The sequence below is a fragment of the Micromesistius poutassou genome, assembly GCF_964030765.1.
Source record: "Micromesistius poutassou genome assembly, chromosome: 2".
Classification (NCBI taxonomy): domain Eukaryota; kingdom Metazoa; phylum Chordata; class Actinopteri; order Gadiformes; family Gadidae; genus Micromesistius; species Micromesistius poutassou.
Genome location: NC_140272.1, coordinates 4,890,201 through 4,908,651, shown reverse-complemented (window position 1 = coordinate 4,908,651; position 18,451 = coordinate 4,890,201).

Genomic DNA, 18,451 nt, shown 5'->3' with positions numbered 1-18,451 from the left:
CAGGGAAGTCACGAGACATCGACTGAAGGCCCGGAGTGAAGGAGAGGGGGAGTGAAGAGGGGAGGACAAGATGATGGAGTGCCAAGTCGTGAAGATACTGGACTCCGAGAGCAGATAAGCATCCTGTGGATCAAGCTTCAGAACAAGCAATATGGAGATGGAGGACAAGAGTAGACACGAGTACAGACAACTGTGTCCCAGGGTGGCACTGAAAGGGTCAAAATGACATTGCCGTTGTGATCTTTAAGTAAAGAAATACATATGGCTCTAAAGTTGATCAATCTGACGATACTACGGTAGTCTCCTTCACAGTTCAATATCACAGCTACTCCACTTCTCACTTTGCCTAGAAAATCAAATGCATGAGGTTCATTAGAGGTTATAGCGCGATAACAACTCCTCAAGCCTGCTGGAAGTTAACTAAATTAAAGCCCTAAGGGAGGGAGGGGGGCTTTTATCTGACCACTTTAATATTTTGTGGATTATAGATGAATCCTCTGGAAGGGTGAATGATGAACAGAGAATAACTGGACTTATTACTGGAGAGCGCAAATGAAGGACAAGGAGAGGAGAGCGACTACTTGAATCGAAGATCAGCATACTGTAGATCTTACCATCAACGTACAACCACACCAGCGGGCTATGGAGCGCTTTGGGTAGGGAGTACATGTGTGTGAAAGCACGAGTGAGTTGAATATTTAAGTATCTAAATCAAAGATAACCTTCCTTAATGAACAGCAGACAACTGAATACACCGCGCTTCAGTGATGACCTACAAGAGCGAAGCCCAGAGCATACGAAACCAATGAATTTGTAGCGCAACAAAAACAAGAACTAGAATAATTTAGTTTTTAAAAAGGCGAAAAGCACACAGGGCAAATGCATTATGGATGTATTTTTTGCCGCCTGCGTCAAAATAGGACTCGAGTGATTGTCGGACTCGTAATTTCAAGAACATCATTTCACACACCCGCACCCCACACACACCACACACACACCTTGCCAGATTTGTATATAGACGCATCCAATTAGGTTAAAATCATGTGGGCGACTACGAGATGGACACTTCCAGCGGCAGACAGCAGTGGAAATACACATTACCACTGAGAGAGCCAGGCAGAAGGGCCCGGAACAAGCACACACCCCACAAGTCTCCAGAGCAGGACGTGGATCATTGGCAATAAACCCGACGTGTATTCAATATATTAAATCCACATTGCAGTGTAATGAAACCCAGCTGAGATGCAAATGGATTGAGACTTGCCTTCAGTTTCAGCAGCCGGAACAAATCTTGAATATATGGGACTGGGTAACTTGGGCTGTACAGAGCCAGACCACGGAGTGAATACATCAGCAGGTAAGATCGTCTAGCAGTTAAGATCGTGTCTTGAAAAATGAGGCCACGTACGGTGTTCAGTTGGCCAGTGTACAGAAGCACCACACCATTTAACCCCGGAAGGCTTGTGGGCTATTTGTTTTGGCTGCGGACGTCAACCATGGGAGGGGGCGAAAACCTCAGCATCTAGCTAAACCCATTTAACATTGTGGGCCCATTAGCCCACAACGGGCCAATGGGGGCCGGGACGATACCGTCCGTCTAGCTGCAGCAGGAGGTGGGGTGCGTCGCTGGCGGATGAACTGAACAATATTGTAGGAGCCAAAGAGGAACTAATTGATTAGTAATATTAAGTTAGTTATAAACAATTAATAATTGGTAATTGTTTATATTTGTCTAAAATAAAAACATCTCTAAATTTTGTTTATTTTGTTTGACGTCACTGTTTCGTATTAACTAGGGTTGGACGTAACTTTGGTTAGTTTGAGTCAGACACTGTAGGAAGCAACCGTTTTTTTGTGCGTTTGATATTATTATTTTGTTTTCTAATTAAAGAATTAAAGGAATGTTATGTCTCTTTGCTCGTGTTACGAATGCTGTGTGAGACTTACTCCAACAAGTGGTACATTTACGGAAAATAAGAATTAAACAGAGAGCCACTACAAACTTCTTTGAGCTTTGGGGCTGGCAGTGCAGGGACGATGACCACGGCCTGAGGCACAACAGTCAGAGAGGCACACTCGCTCAAGGCTTCCGAGACCAGGAGGGTTTTTGAAAGTGTGAACACCATGCAGGCAGCAGGACCAGATGGCAGTCCGTTATCCCCGCATGCTTTAAGAAAAACACCATTATCCCCTTGCCCAAGATCACACGCCCAGCCTGACCTAATGACTTCTGCCCCGTAGCGCTCACCTCTGTGGCCGTGAGGTGCTTTGGAAGTCTGAACAGGAACTACATCTGCACTTCATTTCCCGGCACCATAGACCTGTTGGTTTGTAATGCCGGCAAAACAGGTCAAACTGCAGATTTCCCTAGATACCACATTCTCATACAGAAGCCCACATGGGTAAATGGCCACCTGTAAGTTGAAGAAGTGCAAACAAGCCTGTCAATTATCTCAAAGGAGTGGACTTTGATGGATTTGAGTGCTGCCATTTAAGGTCTATGGGCTTCTTACAATGCCAGAAATAACACTGATGAAAGTTTGTGGAGGGTACAATGACAACATACCTACACCCCAAATGGATGTGAGTGACATAGACAGAGGGTCCTCTTTAAGTAAAGAGGTTTGTGCTGGATAAGACACATAAAAAGACAATATATCAGTCTATCAACCACAAACCCTATTCAGCTCTTGTTTGGGCAGAGTGATGACAAGATATTCAACACCTGGCACTGTGTTTGTTGCAAACATACATCTCCCTGACCACATAATGCTATAGCAAAATGGCATTCATTTTAAACACATCTCAAAAAACTGAAGAAAAGTAAAGACGAATGTGACACCCACGGCATTGATACTGACTCTTATGATGATGAGCAACCAGCTGATGTTCTACATCCACCTGAAGGCAATTTGCTTGTTCGACTTGCGCAGTACATTGGGATGAAAAAAAGATCCCAGCTGTTTCGCCCCAGAGTATTTGCGCTCTAATGAGAATGGAGGATTTGCCAGGTACCCGATCCCATATGGGACAGTCCGTTCCCAATGCCCAGGGAATGTTGCTCCTTGAGCCAATTGTCATTATCCATAATGAAAAGATCATCATGTTCTCTGGTATTGTAAAAGGTGTGTGGCGTTTAATGGTATTCTTTTTATACATTTGTCAAATAGATTATCTGCTGTCCTTTTCATAGTGTAGAAAAGTATATTATCTATTAAAAAATGTATTTAGTTAAACAATGTAATTTAAGTATTGTAACTATGAATGCATCCAGCATATTCACATCTCTAACAAAAGATGTAAACGGAAGCAAAATATATATTCTCAAAAGGTACATCCCTTATTGTGTACAAGGTTATGTCAATTATAGCGTACAAAGTGATCATGTCAGTTATTCTTCACAACACTGACAAATTATTCACCTCGCTCCAATGTGCTCCCATTTAAAACTTGACTTTCATGTAACATTACGTCACAAGCTTCTGCTTCCTGTGTTAGCCTAGAATGTTAAAAAGCTGACCTAAAGAGTTGACTTTAAGAATGAAAAAAGACATTTAAACCTTTGGACACCCTTTTGGGATGCTCATCGTGTACAGCTATTTGTGTAAACCTGCTATTCATCCACCTATTGGAGTATGTATGTTAAGGGTATTTCATATACATTGGCCGTGGATGCATGTTGTGATGGGTGGAGATGTGTGATGGAGTTAAGAAACACTAGTGAACACCATAGTGCACTTAAACCTACATAAGCTCTACATTTACATTTACACTTAGGGCATTTAGCAGACGCTTTTATCCAAAGCGACTTACAATAAGTACATTTGTCTTAAGAAGTGAAACAATATATCGCCGTCGGTACAGTAAAGACGTTCATAGAACCAAGTGCAAGTACTAACAATCGCCGGGCTAACCCCATTCCCCGTATACAGCAGTGATAGCTAGCTACTGCAGATGCTACACAACTAATTACATGCTACACAACATGCATACACAACACAATTAAGTACATAGTTTGGATGTCTTTAATTATGGCTTCCCACTGACTAACCGTGGGAGGTTCTGTGTTGAGCCATCTTCTTGTTATGGCTTTTTTGCTCGCTGCCTTGAAGATTTTTAGGAGGTATCTGTCTTCCTTTGGTAGCTCTATGTCCATATTACCCAGGTAGAATGATAAACAGGTAAAATTAAAATTATACTGCAAGACTTTTCTGATAGTACGTTGAACTCCTTCCCAGAAGGGTTTAAGAATGGGACAGCTCCAGAATATGTGTGTATGACCTGCCATACTGTGTCCACATCCTCTCCAGCATGTAGGTTGTAGTCCTGTCTGTTTAGACTTTTGCTTTGGTGTTATAAAAAATCGAATACAATTTTTCCAGGAGAAATCTCTCCACAGTTGTGAGGCCGTAGTGGTGATTTGTGCATCAATTATATTTGTCCAGTCTAATACTTGATATATCTTCCTGTATAAGTCCTTTAATGTTCTTATCAAAGTAGTGGGAGGTACCTATAGAAATCCTGCCAAGCAAGGCCGTACCTATCTGATAAGGTTTTTAAGGTTTAAGGTTTTATGTCTATGAAGCCCTGGTTTTCGACTAGTAGACATAATGCAGAGAGTCCTTTTCTCGCCCATTGAGTGAAGCCTCCATCATTTGTACCTGGTTTAAAGTCTGGGTCATGGGTTGGCCACATTAAAATTCAAATTTCTTTCTGGATTTTAAGTTGTTTCACCAGGCCAAACCAGGTTTCTAAAGAGAATCTAACCCACTGGTTCTGGATATTATATTGTTTAGCCAACATAGGACTTCCTAATAAACTCTGTATAGGCCTGTCTGACAGTGATAACTCCACTTCTTTCCATTTTGCAAAGTAGTCTTTATTGCACCAGAGCAACAGTGGTCTTATTTGTGCCGCTAAATAGTAATCTTTGAGTCTTGGCAAGCCCATCCCACCACTGTGCCTCGGCAGCTGTAAAGTTTTATATCTCACCCTGGGCGCTTTGCCATTCCAGATGAAATGGGATATCCTCTTATCCCATTTCATCTGAATTGACTATCAGGGACACAGATGGGTAAGGACTGAAACAGATATAGTAGTCTGGGTAAAATATTTGTTTTTATTGTTATAATTCTGTTGCCAAGATCCAGGGGCAGGGAGGCCCATCTGTCTAGATCTTCCCTTATCTGTGAATTAATACCTACATAGTTTTCAAAGAATAACTGTGGTATGTCCTTTGTTAATTTAACACCCAAGTATTTAATAAAGGTAGAGTCCCAGTTGAGCTTGTACTTGTTTTTAAGATCTAGTGATGGTGCAAAATTGAACGTCACGGCTTGTGTTTTACCAACATTAAGGGTGTAGCCTGACAGGGTTCCATACACCTGGAGGAAATCCATTAATCTTGGGATTCCTGATTCTGGATGTTTTAGGCTGACCAAGATGTCGTCCGCATAAAGACATATTTTGTATTCTGTACCTGTATTATGATGCCCTCCAGGTCAGGATTCTGTCTAACAGCTTGAGCAAGAGGTTCAATGAAAAGGTTAAAGAGCACTGGGCTGGCTGGGCAGCCCTGACGACAGCCGCGTTGCAGGTGAATAGTTTCTGACAGGCCACCGTTTACCTTAATTCTGGCTATGGGGGACGTGTATAATGTTTTGATGCCTTTAATGAACTTCTCATGGAAGCCAAATATTTCCATAACTGTAGAAAAAAATTCCCACTCCACCGAATCAAATGCTTTTTCTGCATCCATACTAAGTAGGATAGCTCCAATTTTTTCCTTTTTTATATGTTCAATAGTGTGCAGGGTCCTCCTTATATTGTCCTGAGTTTGTCTACATTTAATAAACCCAGTTTGATCTTTGTCGATCAGAAAAGGCATCACTTCCTCCATTATTTTCGTTAAAATTGCTGCATATAATTTATAATCTTGATTTAAAACACTGATAGGTCTATAAGATCTGCATTCCTCCGGGTCCTTGCCCTCTTTTGGGATCACTGAGATAGTAGCCTCCCTCCATGAAGGGGGGGGGACTCCCTCCCTTAGGGTGTAATTGAAACTTTTATGTAGTATTGGTATTAATTGCTCCCTCAGTGCTTTATACCATTCTCCCGGAAATCTGTCTGTCCCTGGAGACTTACATGACTTCAAGGAGGAGATCGCCTTATCAATTTCTTCAGCTGATATTTCTTTTAGTAATCTTTCATTCTGCATTTTCCCCAAGGAGGGCAGGTCCAATTGGTTCAGGAACTCTTCTACTTTTGTGGGTTCAAACATTGTGGGCTGGGTATACAGGGTCTGGTAAAATTTCTCAAATGCTTTTTGTATTCCCTCTAATTTATATGTAACTTTTTGGTAGGGTCTCTAATCTTGTAGACTGTGCTTTCTGATTGCTGTTTTTGCAGCCTCCAGGCTAGCAGCTTGGATGCTTTGGAGCCTGTCTCATAGTATCTCTGTTTTGTAAACCTGAGATTTTTCTCAACTTCTTCACAGTAAATCTTGACTACTTCTTGTTTGAGTGGTCTCATCTGTACAAGTAGTTGTGGGTCTTTACTCTTACTATGTTGTTGTTCCAGTTCTGTTAGCTGTTTCTGCAGGTTTAAGAGTTTTTGAGTTTTCACTTTTTTTATGAATGCAGATTCTGATATAATTTTCCCCCGTAGGACTGCTTTGGCGGCATCCCACAGTATCACTGGATTCACATTCCCATCATCATTGTCATCCAAATATGTTCTTAATTATTTCTTTATTTTCTCTTTAAACTCTGGGCTATTTAACATGCTTACATTTAGTCTCCATGTTGTCATTTTAGGTCTAGTATCTAGATGTAGTTTTAAGTGGACACTGGAGTGGTCTGATATATCTCTCTGGTTTATCTCACATTCCTTTAGCCTGTGCCTCTCTGAGTTATGTACAAATAGATAGTCGATTCTTGAATATGCATTGTGACGATTTGAGTAGAAAGTAAACTGTCTATCTTGATGGTGGAAATCCCTCCATACATCTATCAAACCCAAATCTTGAATTCTCATTTAACCCATCTTTCAGTGGGGGTGATTTTCCTTTTTTGATTGGTTGTGTCCAACTTTGGGTTAATAATTATATTGAGATCTCCTGCACAGATTAAGACTCCCTCAGATTGGAATGCTATTAAATCAAATATTATTTTGTAAAATGTTTTGTTACTGCCTGGAGGCACATACACATTCAACAGGGTCACGTCCTTGTCATTTAATGTGCCCTTTACCATAATAAACCTGCCCTCCTTGTCTTTGATCTCTGACTTGAGTTCGAAATGAACCTTATTTGGCATCAAAATAGCCACGCCCCTCTTGCGTCCTGTTTTAAAGGATGAATAATAAGTACGTCTATAACCCATTGTCTTTATCTTTTCATGTTCCTGATCTGTTAGATTGGTTTCTTGCCAGAATATAACTTGTGCCTTTTCCCTTTTCATTTTTGATATCACTTTACTTCTCTTGACAGGGGTCGACAAGCCATTGACGTTTAGGGTGATAAATTCTTAAATTCTTTGTTACTCATTTAGACCGACATCTCCTAGACACTCACTCGCCTCCCCTAAGAACAGCAAAAAAGAACCATGAACAGTAATAACAGAACAGTCATAGCAATAAAACGTAACAGTAAAAAATAAGAGCCTTGAGGGATAAATAAGAACAGAGCCTTGAGGGACACCAGTGTCAAGTGTGCAAGGTTTGGACAGGGAGCCATTCCATGTGACCTGATAGGTGCGATTCAACAGGTAAAATGTGAACCAGGATAGGGCCGATTTAGCAATGGCAAGTTCGGCGAGAGTGGCAAGGAGGAGCTGGTGGTTCACCGTGTCAAATGCTGCGGACAGGTCGAGGAGAATGAGAACCGATGAGAGGAACGAGGCTCTGGCAGCACGGAGGGACTCAGTCATTGCGAGGAGAGCCGTCTCAGTGGAGTGTGCCTTCTTGAAGCCTGACTGGTGAGGGTCAAGCAAGTTGTTATGTGAGAGATAGGAGGACAGTTGGTTAGAGATGGCACGTTCAAGTGTTTTAGAGAGGAATGAAAGAAGAGATACTGGTTTGTAGTTCTGGATCTCGGTGGTGTCAAGGGTTGGTTTTTTGAGGAGAGGCTTTATTCAGTCTTGAAAGACGCCAGAACAATGCCTGAAGTGAGGGAGGAATGATGAGGGCGGTGAGAAATGGCAGGAGGTCGACGAGATGGTCTGGAGGAGAGAGGAAGGGATAGGGTCAAGAGGGAGGGTGGTGGCGTGGTTGGAGTTAACTATTCTATTGACTTCTTCTGAGGTGAGGGGGATGAAGTGGGTAAAAGCAGAGGTGGGGATGGGTGGAGGGAGGGTGGTGGCAGGGGTAAAAGTGGAGCTGATGTCCTTCACCTTCTGGGTAAAGGTGACAAAGTCTTCAGCAGTGAGGGAGGAAGGAGGGGAGGGAGGGGTGAGGAGGGAAGAGAACATGGAAAATAGTTTCCTTGGGTTGGAGGCAGAGGAGTTGATTTTAGACCGGTAGAAAGTTGATTTGGCTGTTGACACAGTGGAGGTGAAATCTGAGAGAAGGTGAAGATAGTGAGATAGATCATTAGGACAGTTTGATCTCTTCCATTTCCTCTCAGCTGCCCCCAACTCTGCTCTATAAGACCACAGAGATTCGGACAGCCAAGGTGGAGGGGGTGGGGATTGTGCAGGTCTGGAGTGGAAGGGACAGAGGGAGTCCAAGGAGGAGGGAGGATAGCATAGTGTCTGTGGCTTCCTTAGTGGATAGTTGGGAGAATTGTTCAACAGAAGGTAGTGAGGACAGAACAGTTGAGGCAAACGTAGAGGGAGAGAGATTTCAGGTTAAGGTGGCTGGTGACAATGTGAGGGGTAGAGAGGAGGGAGGGAGAGGACTTCAGGGGGAGAGAAAAAGCAACAAAGTGATGGTTAGATACGGGGAGCGGGGTGAAAGAGAGAGCCGAGGTACTGCAGGACCTTGTGAATATCAGGTCAAGTTGGTTACCAGCCTTGTGTGTGGGGGGAGAAGTGGAGAGTGTCAAGTCAAAAGTGGTGAAAAAGTTGGTTAGTTCAGGTGAGTGTAACTTCTCTGGCAGGATGTTGAAGTCGCCAAGGATAACGTGGTGTGCCATCTTCAGGAAAGCAGCTGAGGAGGGCATCCATCTCGTCATAGAAATCAGAGAAGGGACCTGGAGGGCGGTAGATCACTACAATGAAGAGCTTGATAGGCAGGGTGACAGTGACAGTGTGGAGATCAAATGCAGATCTGGCCAAGTGTTCTAGTGGAAGAACCTGGTAGGACCACTTCGGCGAGATGAGGAGTCCAGTCCCTCTTCCTCGCCCCGATGGTCTTGGGGTGTGTGAGAATGAGAAGGCGGTGAAGAGGGCAGCAGGAGTAGCAGAGTTTTCTGGAGTGATCCAAGTCTCTCTAAGGGCCAGGAAGTGGAGGGTCATCAGGGATGCGTAGGCCGAAATGGAGTCAGCCTTCTTGACCTCCAATTGGTGGTCAAGAAGTTCCAGCAGTTCCAGAGTCCTCCCATCACTTCGAGGTCGGTGTAGGTAGAGGGTGATGGGTGGCACAGATTGGACGGGTTGCTGCGCCGAGCAGAGGATCTGTAGTGGCATCTCCTCTGATTGGAGACCCTGACGGTGATAGAAGTACAACACATAGCTACAATATGGCTGGCAACCCGGGGCCTCCTCGAGGGACTCCCACAGAGAGACTCCCTTTGTCTTTGTTTCCCGGGTCTTCCTTTGCTGGGTCCTGACGCTAATAGAACTAGCCTTTAAATACACAAGGGAGCTCAGGCAGACGTAGCTCCGCCCAGCAATCAATCAATCTATTGTAGTCACCTGATGACTGAAACTAGCTTGAACGACCACTTACTAACAACAACACCCACAACACTGCAAAAACCACACAGCAGCACAGAGTTAAAGTTAGTCTAAACAATTGTAATGCTAATACACTGGAGTTCTTAGTATCAAGACTTACCTACAGCCAGATATGAGACAACCTTCTTAAAGACAGATATAAATGTATAAATGCTCTATTCAGCACTCTGGTATAAACACAGAAATCTCTCACTCACCCTCATCACTTCTGTATACTAAAAAGCGCACACAGACACACACACCCGGGCAGCATTAGCTCAGGAGGTAGAGCAGGGTTGGCTGGTAACCGCAAGGTACATTGTCTAGTGCACATCATGAAGCCCTACTCCTTCCCGATCATCTGCCGAACACAAAATGTACTATTCATCCTGTACTATTCATCCTGGCCAGCACACGAAGACAAGGCCTCATCTTCTCTGGAGGCCCTGTGCCATTGTGCCTTTGAGCTTGACATTCACTGGGGTTCAACTTCAAGAGCCAGCTCTAAATATTATATGACGTCAGGGTGGTGTGAACCCCCGAGGACAAAGTTCCACAGAAACTTTAGAAGCGACGATGCCATCTGCAGCTGTGTGGGATCGCAGGTGCGCCATCACCCATACCTTTTCACCCCGACCTCATTACAGACGCCAGCCAGGTCTCCTGAAATGGAATTTGATTGGCCCGACCCTATTCCTCCCAGTGTGTCTTCTTAATAACCAATTTGTGTATGAATCGCTCAAATCGAAACAGCATGTCTGCCTAATATGGTGGTGCGGTGGAGTGTCTGCTTCAGGGAACGGAACAATATAAATAATCATAGACTCCCATGCTTGATCCACAGAGGGGAAATGTGCTCATCAATGCAAGAAATAACAGCACTTTATTGCAGATGCCGCAACATACAAGCAGGACTACAGGGGAGATACTCTGAAGTGTGGTAGTTTTTAGATGGCCAATTCTCACAGCTAGAATGATGTGTAGTCTGGTTTGATTTTTTTTTTCTGAGGAGAGATGAGCATGTAACACCTGTGTTTAACCGTCTAGTGAGTTGCTTCTTCAGGGTTTAAATCATTTAAAGATTTGAGAGTGTTTCGTCGGTTAGGGCACGTTGTAAACACAAGGGGTTCAAGGTAATTGAGCAAGGGATAAACTGGTTATGCTCTTCACATTGTAGATCAACTATTTAGTAAGGTATTAAAATGGTCTAAACACTTTTTGGTCTTGACAATTGGGAACAACTTGGAGCTAGTCTTGGGTTGCGTTTCTTCTGGCCTATGGCAAACAGGCAAGTGTGCACCAACTGAGAATCAACTTAGGGTCGGCATGGAAGATTTGAGTGGACAATACAGTTGGGACTCTCTTCCGTCCATAAAGTGTGTAAAGAAAAAAAGGTGAGAGCAAGTACAACTCAAAACTGTATGCATTAGTTTGCCATTCATCATTATTTTAGTGTCTCTCTGTTCGCATTTCTTAGTGTGGGGACAGGCCAGGGCCTCTCCAAATGATACAAGGTGTTATTTCCAACAATCCTACATTTGTTTATGTCCCTACAAGGACTAACCAAATTGCTGGTCCCAGGCCGCCTGGGTCAGATACCTTATCAAAAGAGACACTGCTTCTGTTCTTTTGTTATTCAAGTGTACAATACTGGCCCCAAACCTTTAGCTCAGGGAGAAGACGGATTGACAGCCAAGGAGCACATCTGGAGACTCCTCACCCACCTACACTATAGACAATTCCACCTGTGTCTGTACCGTGCTGAATTACATCCTTGAATAAACCATCTATTCGACCCTCTGATCCAACCTTTCAAGTTGCCTTGATTTCCACCACAAGAATTATGTCTATGACGAAAATACACAACTCAGAGTCTATACAGCTTATAAATAAGATGAAATTGAACATGCTCGCTTGTGACGTTAAAAGCAGGCCATATGCCTCAGGTAAATCCAACATGAGCATTGAGATAATTAAAAAAAAATGTAATTGCATGACAGCTATTTCATAGAGGTCAAATGTTACAATTCTGTAGTTGAATGTGATGCCTGGTAGTTCTGGTGCAACCCATTGACAAAGGTGGTGGTCTGAGGTCAATAAGAATCCTTGCATGTGGATTAACAGCGTTTGTTTTACTGCTATGAGGAACAGTAAAACAAAAATGAATTCAATTTCTACATTTAATTATTCTCTGGTCAGAGTGCTCCCTCTGCTGGTGGGTGAAGGTTAAAACAACAAAGGAGGCAAGTAATACATTATGTTTCTTATTGACTATTCCAATAGTCACGACACGTCCGTACCAAGAACCCTCGAGGTCAGAAGAAAAACTAGCAGGGGAAGAAACCTTCTAGGTCCCATGACATGCCACCAGCAGTGGCAGCTGGTAATAACAATTGTTGGTGGGGCGCAGTAATAGAAAAAAAATAATTTGGTAGATTTGATTTCCTGTATTCTGGTGCATTTTGGACATGGCCACTACCTATTATCTATTACCTACTATTCATTCAGATTCATAGCCTACATCCTGACTTGCAGGGCCTGGGCAAGCTTACCCATTGTTGTTATTATGATATTGAGGCAAATCATGATCACTGTCCTATAGTGTCCATTATTGTGTCTCAATGGCTATTTCAAATGCAGTTAGAAATATGGGACAGTTGCTTATTATTTATATGCTACAGGCCGAAAGACTAAATTAATATGTAACTTACTTGCTGCTTTTAAGTATAACATTGCTTGGGGCAATTCCTCCACTGAAATGAGTGGAAAGTGCTTTTACAACTCTCTGCTAGTTAGCGATCCATCTCTTCTCTGCTGTAGTTGTGTTGCGCGAGTGTTGCTGAGGGAGGTAGTTTATTTGATTGCTTCGCTGAATTGTCCAATCGTGTGGTGATTAAAAAAAAACAGAAAAGCCATACCATTGGCCTGGGACACACTGCTGCGACCCAAGGGCGATTTTTTTTGCGCCAATGAAAAGCCGTCTCTGCTTGATAGACAGCAAAAAGTTTGCGAAGTCAACTTACGTTGACTTCAACTTGGCCGGCGCCCCTGACTTGGAGGAGGGCTTTATTTCGAATGACCAATAACTAGCCTAGCCCAAATCATTTACGTTCAGACGCATTTAAATGGTTGCTGGCAGTTGCAAGTATGGTCTATCACACAATTAAATGAGGATAAACGCTATGTATTTTTGTTGATTTATTTTGTATGTATAATAGTTTATTCAAAGTTGGCAGATATATTCAAGTGAATATTTCAAGTGAATATTTCATGGAGGGGCGGCGCCCTAGCGCCCTCTATTGACCAGCCGCCACTGGCCACCAGGTGTGGTGTGATTAGCCGTTACAAGCCGTTTTGCACACATGGGCGTGTCCACCTAGATGTGTGACGGATAGATGAGCGACGTTTGCTACAGTCCACTGGGTAGGCTGGTAGACTGATCAATCAAGCACACATCTAGGTGTACATTTTCCAAAAAAACCCTATCCATAGACAACTAAAATGCATTCACTGTCAGTTTATTTATCAGCTAAGATTTTTGACCCTAGTAACATGGTTAATGAAATTGCAACAGCATGGCCATATTGCATTGATTATTTACTCATTGATACTCATTTGGTTTGAATATGGTACTGCCCAAAGCAATTACCTTATGTCTGCAGTACCACACCTTTGAAAAAAATAAATTAATCCATGAACTGAAATGCCCTTCAAGATGGCAGCATGGATTTTCCAAGTAGAAGTGATGAGGGCAACTCTTCAAGTACTTGCCTTGTCTGCGATTGGCACACAACCTAGTTCTGACGAGCAGAGAGCATGGGAAACATCTCCACTCTGCCCTTCATGGATTTTAATGCCACGATGAAGCTCTGCTTTGGAGAGGAACCTAGTTTGGTTTGTCCCAAAATTGGTTGATTCCAGGAGACACATCTTGTGTGAAATGCCACCAGCTCTGCCCAGACATTGCAGATCAGCTTGAGAAGGACCTGCATCTCAAAGAAGGAGGATGCAAAATACAATCCACAGAGTGATTCTCATCACTGCCAAACCCAGCAGAGAAATAATCTTCCCCCTTTGTCAGATCGTGGTGAATATTCAAGTTTCCCCAACATTGGTCTTGAGAATTGCAGATGCATAGAATTAGCACCCACCTATGGAGTGGAATCTGGGAAGCAAGGAATACATAACTAGGTTCAGACCTACAAGAACCTACAAGGCATCCTCTCATCCAACAGTAAGTACAGAAGGTGCAACCCTTGAAATAACCCTGTCAAGAGTGAAAATTGCAGAAACATTGCATTTGTTGAAGAATGACAGGAAAGGTTTTTGAAGCTCAAATAAAATAGAACAGTGTTTCCCCCAGGAAATGTCTTAGTCAAGGTGGTCGCTGCCCAGTGCGAGGAGGCACGGCGCATAGCGCCGGGGTGAAAAATTTGCGAGAGTTTTGTATTTTGTTTATGCATAGTAATAATAAAAAAATATTTATTTATTTCTTTATTATTATTTTTAATTTTTTTTTTTTTTTTTTTTTTTCCTCCAAATACATTGGTAGTCAAGGCGGGGCCCTAGTGTTGTTAAGGCGGCCTTAACTATACAGCGCTGGGGGAAACACTGGATGAATCAACCTGGTGAAGGGGAAGGTTTCGGGCAGGGTAAGTCAAACCGCAACTACCAAACGCATTCAATCCTTAAGAATGGCAAGGATGTTCAATCAGTACACAATGTCAGCCAGGTTGCTGTAGTGTCCATTACTGAATGCATGAACTACAAAGCTTGAAAGAAAATGCTGTTGGAGGGAAGAAAAGGTCAAATTAATCTCCTTATGAGATTCTTTCCCTTATACAGTATTTGTACCCTGATCATACAAAGGCACATTGCTTGATACAATTTATACTCACCAAATACTTTTAAATACTTTTCAGGTATTTATATTTGCCAGACATTTTATTGATATAGCCAAATATTTACACTTTAAACTTACCAGATACCAGATACTGGATATTCAAATTACTCAGATATAAAGCAAGTGAAACATGGCATCTTATGATTAGTCATAATATCCCCATGGTAATCAGACAGGGAGATCCAAATGGTAAATGGTCCTCATTTATATAGCACTTATATCCAAAGCACTTTACAGTGTTGACTGACATTCACCCATTCATGCACACATTCACACACCAACGGCGGAGTCAACCACGCAGGGCGACAGCCAGCGCGTCAGGAGCAATTAGGGTGAGGCGTCTTGCTCAGGGACACCACGACACGCAGCTAGGAGGAGCCAGGGATCGAACCAGCAACCTCGCGGTTACCAGCCAACCCGCTCTACCTCCTGAGCTAATGCCGCCGTTTGATCCAGTGCTCTAGGAGTGCCAGACGATGGTCAATGGAGCGGTATGGCCAAAAGAAGAACCTGCTGATTCATGGGCAGCCCCACTAGTGGGACGTGTTTGGTAGACTATCTGGCATCAAGATGACAGGGAGGAAGCAGTAGGCAGAGAAAAGTAATCGGCTCACAAAGAGAGTCAAGTGATGGGCTTGTGGTAGTTCTTGATGAGAGTAGATATCCTTGGAGTAGAGATCCTTGGTCTAGGGTGGGTGGGCCATGACTTCAACCTCTGAGAGGCGAAGAGCCCACTGCTGGGTCCAGTGGAGGGCAAGGATCCCCTCTGTCAATCACATATTGTGTACTCCCAACCTAGAGATGCTGGTCTTCCTCAGATCAAGCCACAATGCATTAACAAGCATCTGGTTGAATCCCACTAAATGCATCCCTTTGTATCAGAAGCCATCCTGGAAAAGAACCCAATTAGGGTGCCTTCCAAACTAAAGCCCTGAGAACAAAACTCAATCTCCACCAGCTGAGAAGGTAAATATACCACAACTGAGACTTCAAAGTGTCAAAGTAAGTTCCGTGCCACCCTGCTGTCAGAACACAGCTGTGTTCTAGTAGCTGAAACGATAATCCCTCAAAGTCTTACCCTTGTTCCCTCTCCTCAGAAAACCCTCCTGCCAGTCAGCGAACATTCCAGTTCATGCAACTGCTGTTTTGACAGTCCATTTAACAGTCGATTTCACTCAAGGGAGCTAGTCTACATAAGTACATTTCCGGCAGTACCATACCCAGCATGAATCTCCGCTCACACAAACAACCCATCAGGATGTGTTGACGCATGTGGATAGATTGATATTTTAAGATAGAAGTGGGTTCTGCCCGAAGTGAATGCATACACCTTATAACACTGCAGAAACTACAAACGGAATCCATCCCTTCTATAAACTAGCAGATATCCATAACACATCTGTCCACAAACCAGCACCATCTATGAAAACTGAATCACATTAAAGTCAACCTCCACTATACTTAAACCCAGAACTAGCACATAAGGAACGATAGAGCTACTCACAGTACCGTAGTATCTTCTTCATTCACCTGTCCAAGTGCAAAAATACTAAAATCAATTTGACATATACATAGTTATACAAGTGTAGTGAGATGCTTTTATTGTCTTTCCTTACAGGGACACTGTGTAGGAATTTCTCCCATCTATTGGTAAAATTGTTTTTGCATTCAAACGAATAATGCTATCTAGTGCCTCGCTTTTTCAAATGTGCGTTGCTACCTGGTTGCAACTACTACTAACATGTCATCCAATACTACCCCATTTTCTTTCAGGTGATGAGGTTCTTCTAGGGATGCACAATAACTTTTTTTTTAAACCGATACTGATAACCGATAACTTTCAGCTCCTAAAGGCCGATACCGATACCCGATAACACAGACACATATACATATATATGATCATGACCTAAGATCATGACATTGTCGCACAGACATCAGTAGAATCAACGGGGGGTTTAGGGGGGCTGGCTTGCAAGGGGCGGGATATGACATAGGGTCGAGGTTCACAGTACAGCCCCTGTCTCTCAGGTGTGTTTTGGTCTGACCGCAGACAGCAACGGAGGCAGAGTGGGCAGAACTCATCGCAATCATCTTAAATGTTGCTGCAGCGATGCAACATATATTCCGTTACATCCACAACATCCGCATCAATCGATGAAAGATTGGAGCATGAGTTACAGACAAATAGAAGAAACAACGAATAAGAAAGGCGTCTTCTTTTTTGAGTGTCTTCTTTTGCTTCATTTCACATCTAACAAACACTGGGACAGATGTAGTTGATATCTGTGTTTAACTGAGAAAACAGGGAGTGGAAGGCCGGGACCCTATAATGTTCAGATAACTGTTGTCAATAATAAGTGTTACAAGAGTAGTGTATGTGTGTGAGCGGGAATGGCAGTGTGTGTGTGTGAGTGAGTGGACGAGCCAGGAGAGCGAGCGGTAGCGTGTCAGTTTAGTGAAGTAATGAACGAGTCTGGTTGTGTCTGTGCAAACGTGTATTGTAACGTTAGTGAAACTAAGAATAAAGTACCCAGCCTGTCAATCATCGGCAGCCGCTTCCGACCATATTCAGACCTATAAGCAGACCCACTGCCGGTCAAAGTCAAGGGTGGTACCCCCGAGAGAACATCGACGCTGTGCTCCTCGACTACAGTCTGGGAGAAGGACAGCAGGTCTAAAGGTGTAACATAATAATAAAAAAATAAAAAATTCTATATACGCGTGCAGGTGTGAACTCATGTATTGTAATTGATTGTATGATGTGTACTTTTAGGGTTACGATAAGACCTATCATTTAGCGTTAGTGGGAGCGGGGCACTGAAATTATATAGGCTATGTTATCGGGGCTATTCGTCATGTTTAATTCCCTTTTTTTCGGCAACAAGGATTCCTTCTCCTGTGGCGTGGCATAAGTGTGATCTTGCATTATGAACGAAAGTACAGTGAGGGCAGTGACAAGCGCGTCTCGCTGAACTCCTTCCATGTTTCAGTCATGCTGGCTCTGAGAGAAAACACGTTTAGCCTAGCTAGCACCACCTAGTGCTTTTTTTTTGCTTTTTTCTCAGCCGTTTTTCATAGACCCAGAAGACATGGAAGCCTACTTAGGACTTACCCGTTCAATGTAAATAATACAATATAAATTGCAGAAATCTTCACTCAGGAGGATAAGATTATTGGCAGAGGTGATTTTACACCAATGAGGACATATTTCTGAATGTAGACATTCATTTTAGCTAATGCATTACATAAAACTTTACACAGTGTTCATTTAATAATTCTCTGGAATACCACAAAAATATGCAAGCCGATTCATTACATAAAGCAAAAAAAAACAATAAGTCAAATTAACCCTTACCCGAAAAACCAAGACAAACCATTGGACCATGAGTGTGTTTGGTTCACACACACACTCATAATATTGTCGCTATATAACAAGGAAGAAAACATATACTCACGTTTTGTTTGATTAAAATTATATTTGTCAACCCCTCTTCAGACTTCTTAAAAACCTGTAGACGGGATATAAATCGAACATTAATAAAATAGATAATAACAAAACAATGAGATTCTAGTTTTATATCAATAAAGACTAGACGTTTATGCATTTTAAATTAGCCAATAAATACAATTTAAATAACTGAACTCTTTTACAACTTTTACATATTAATTA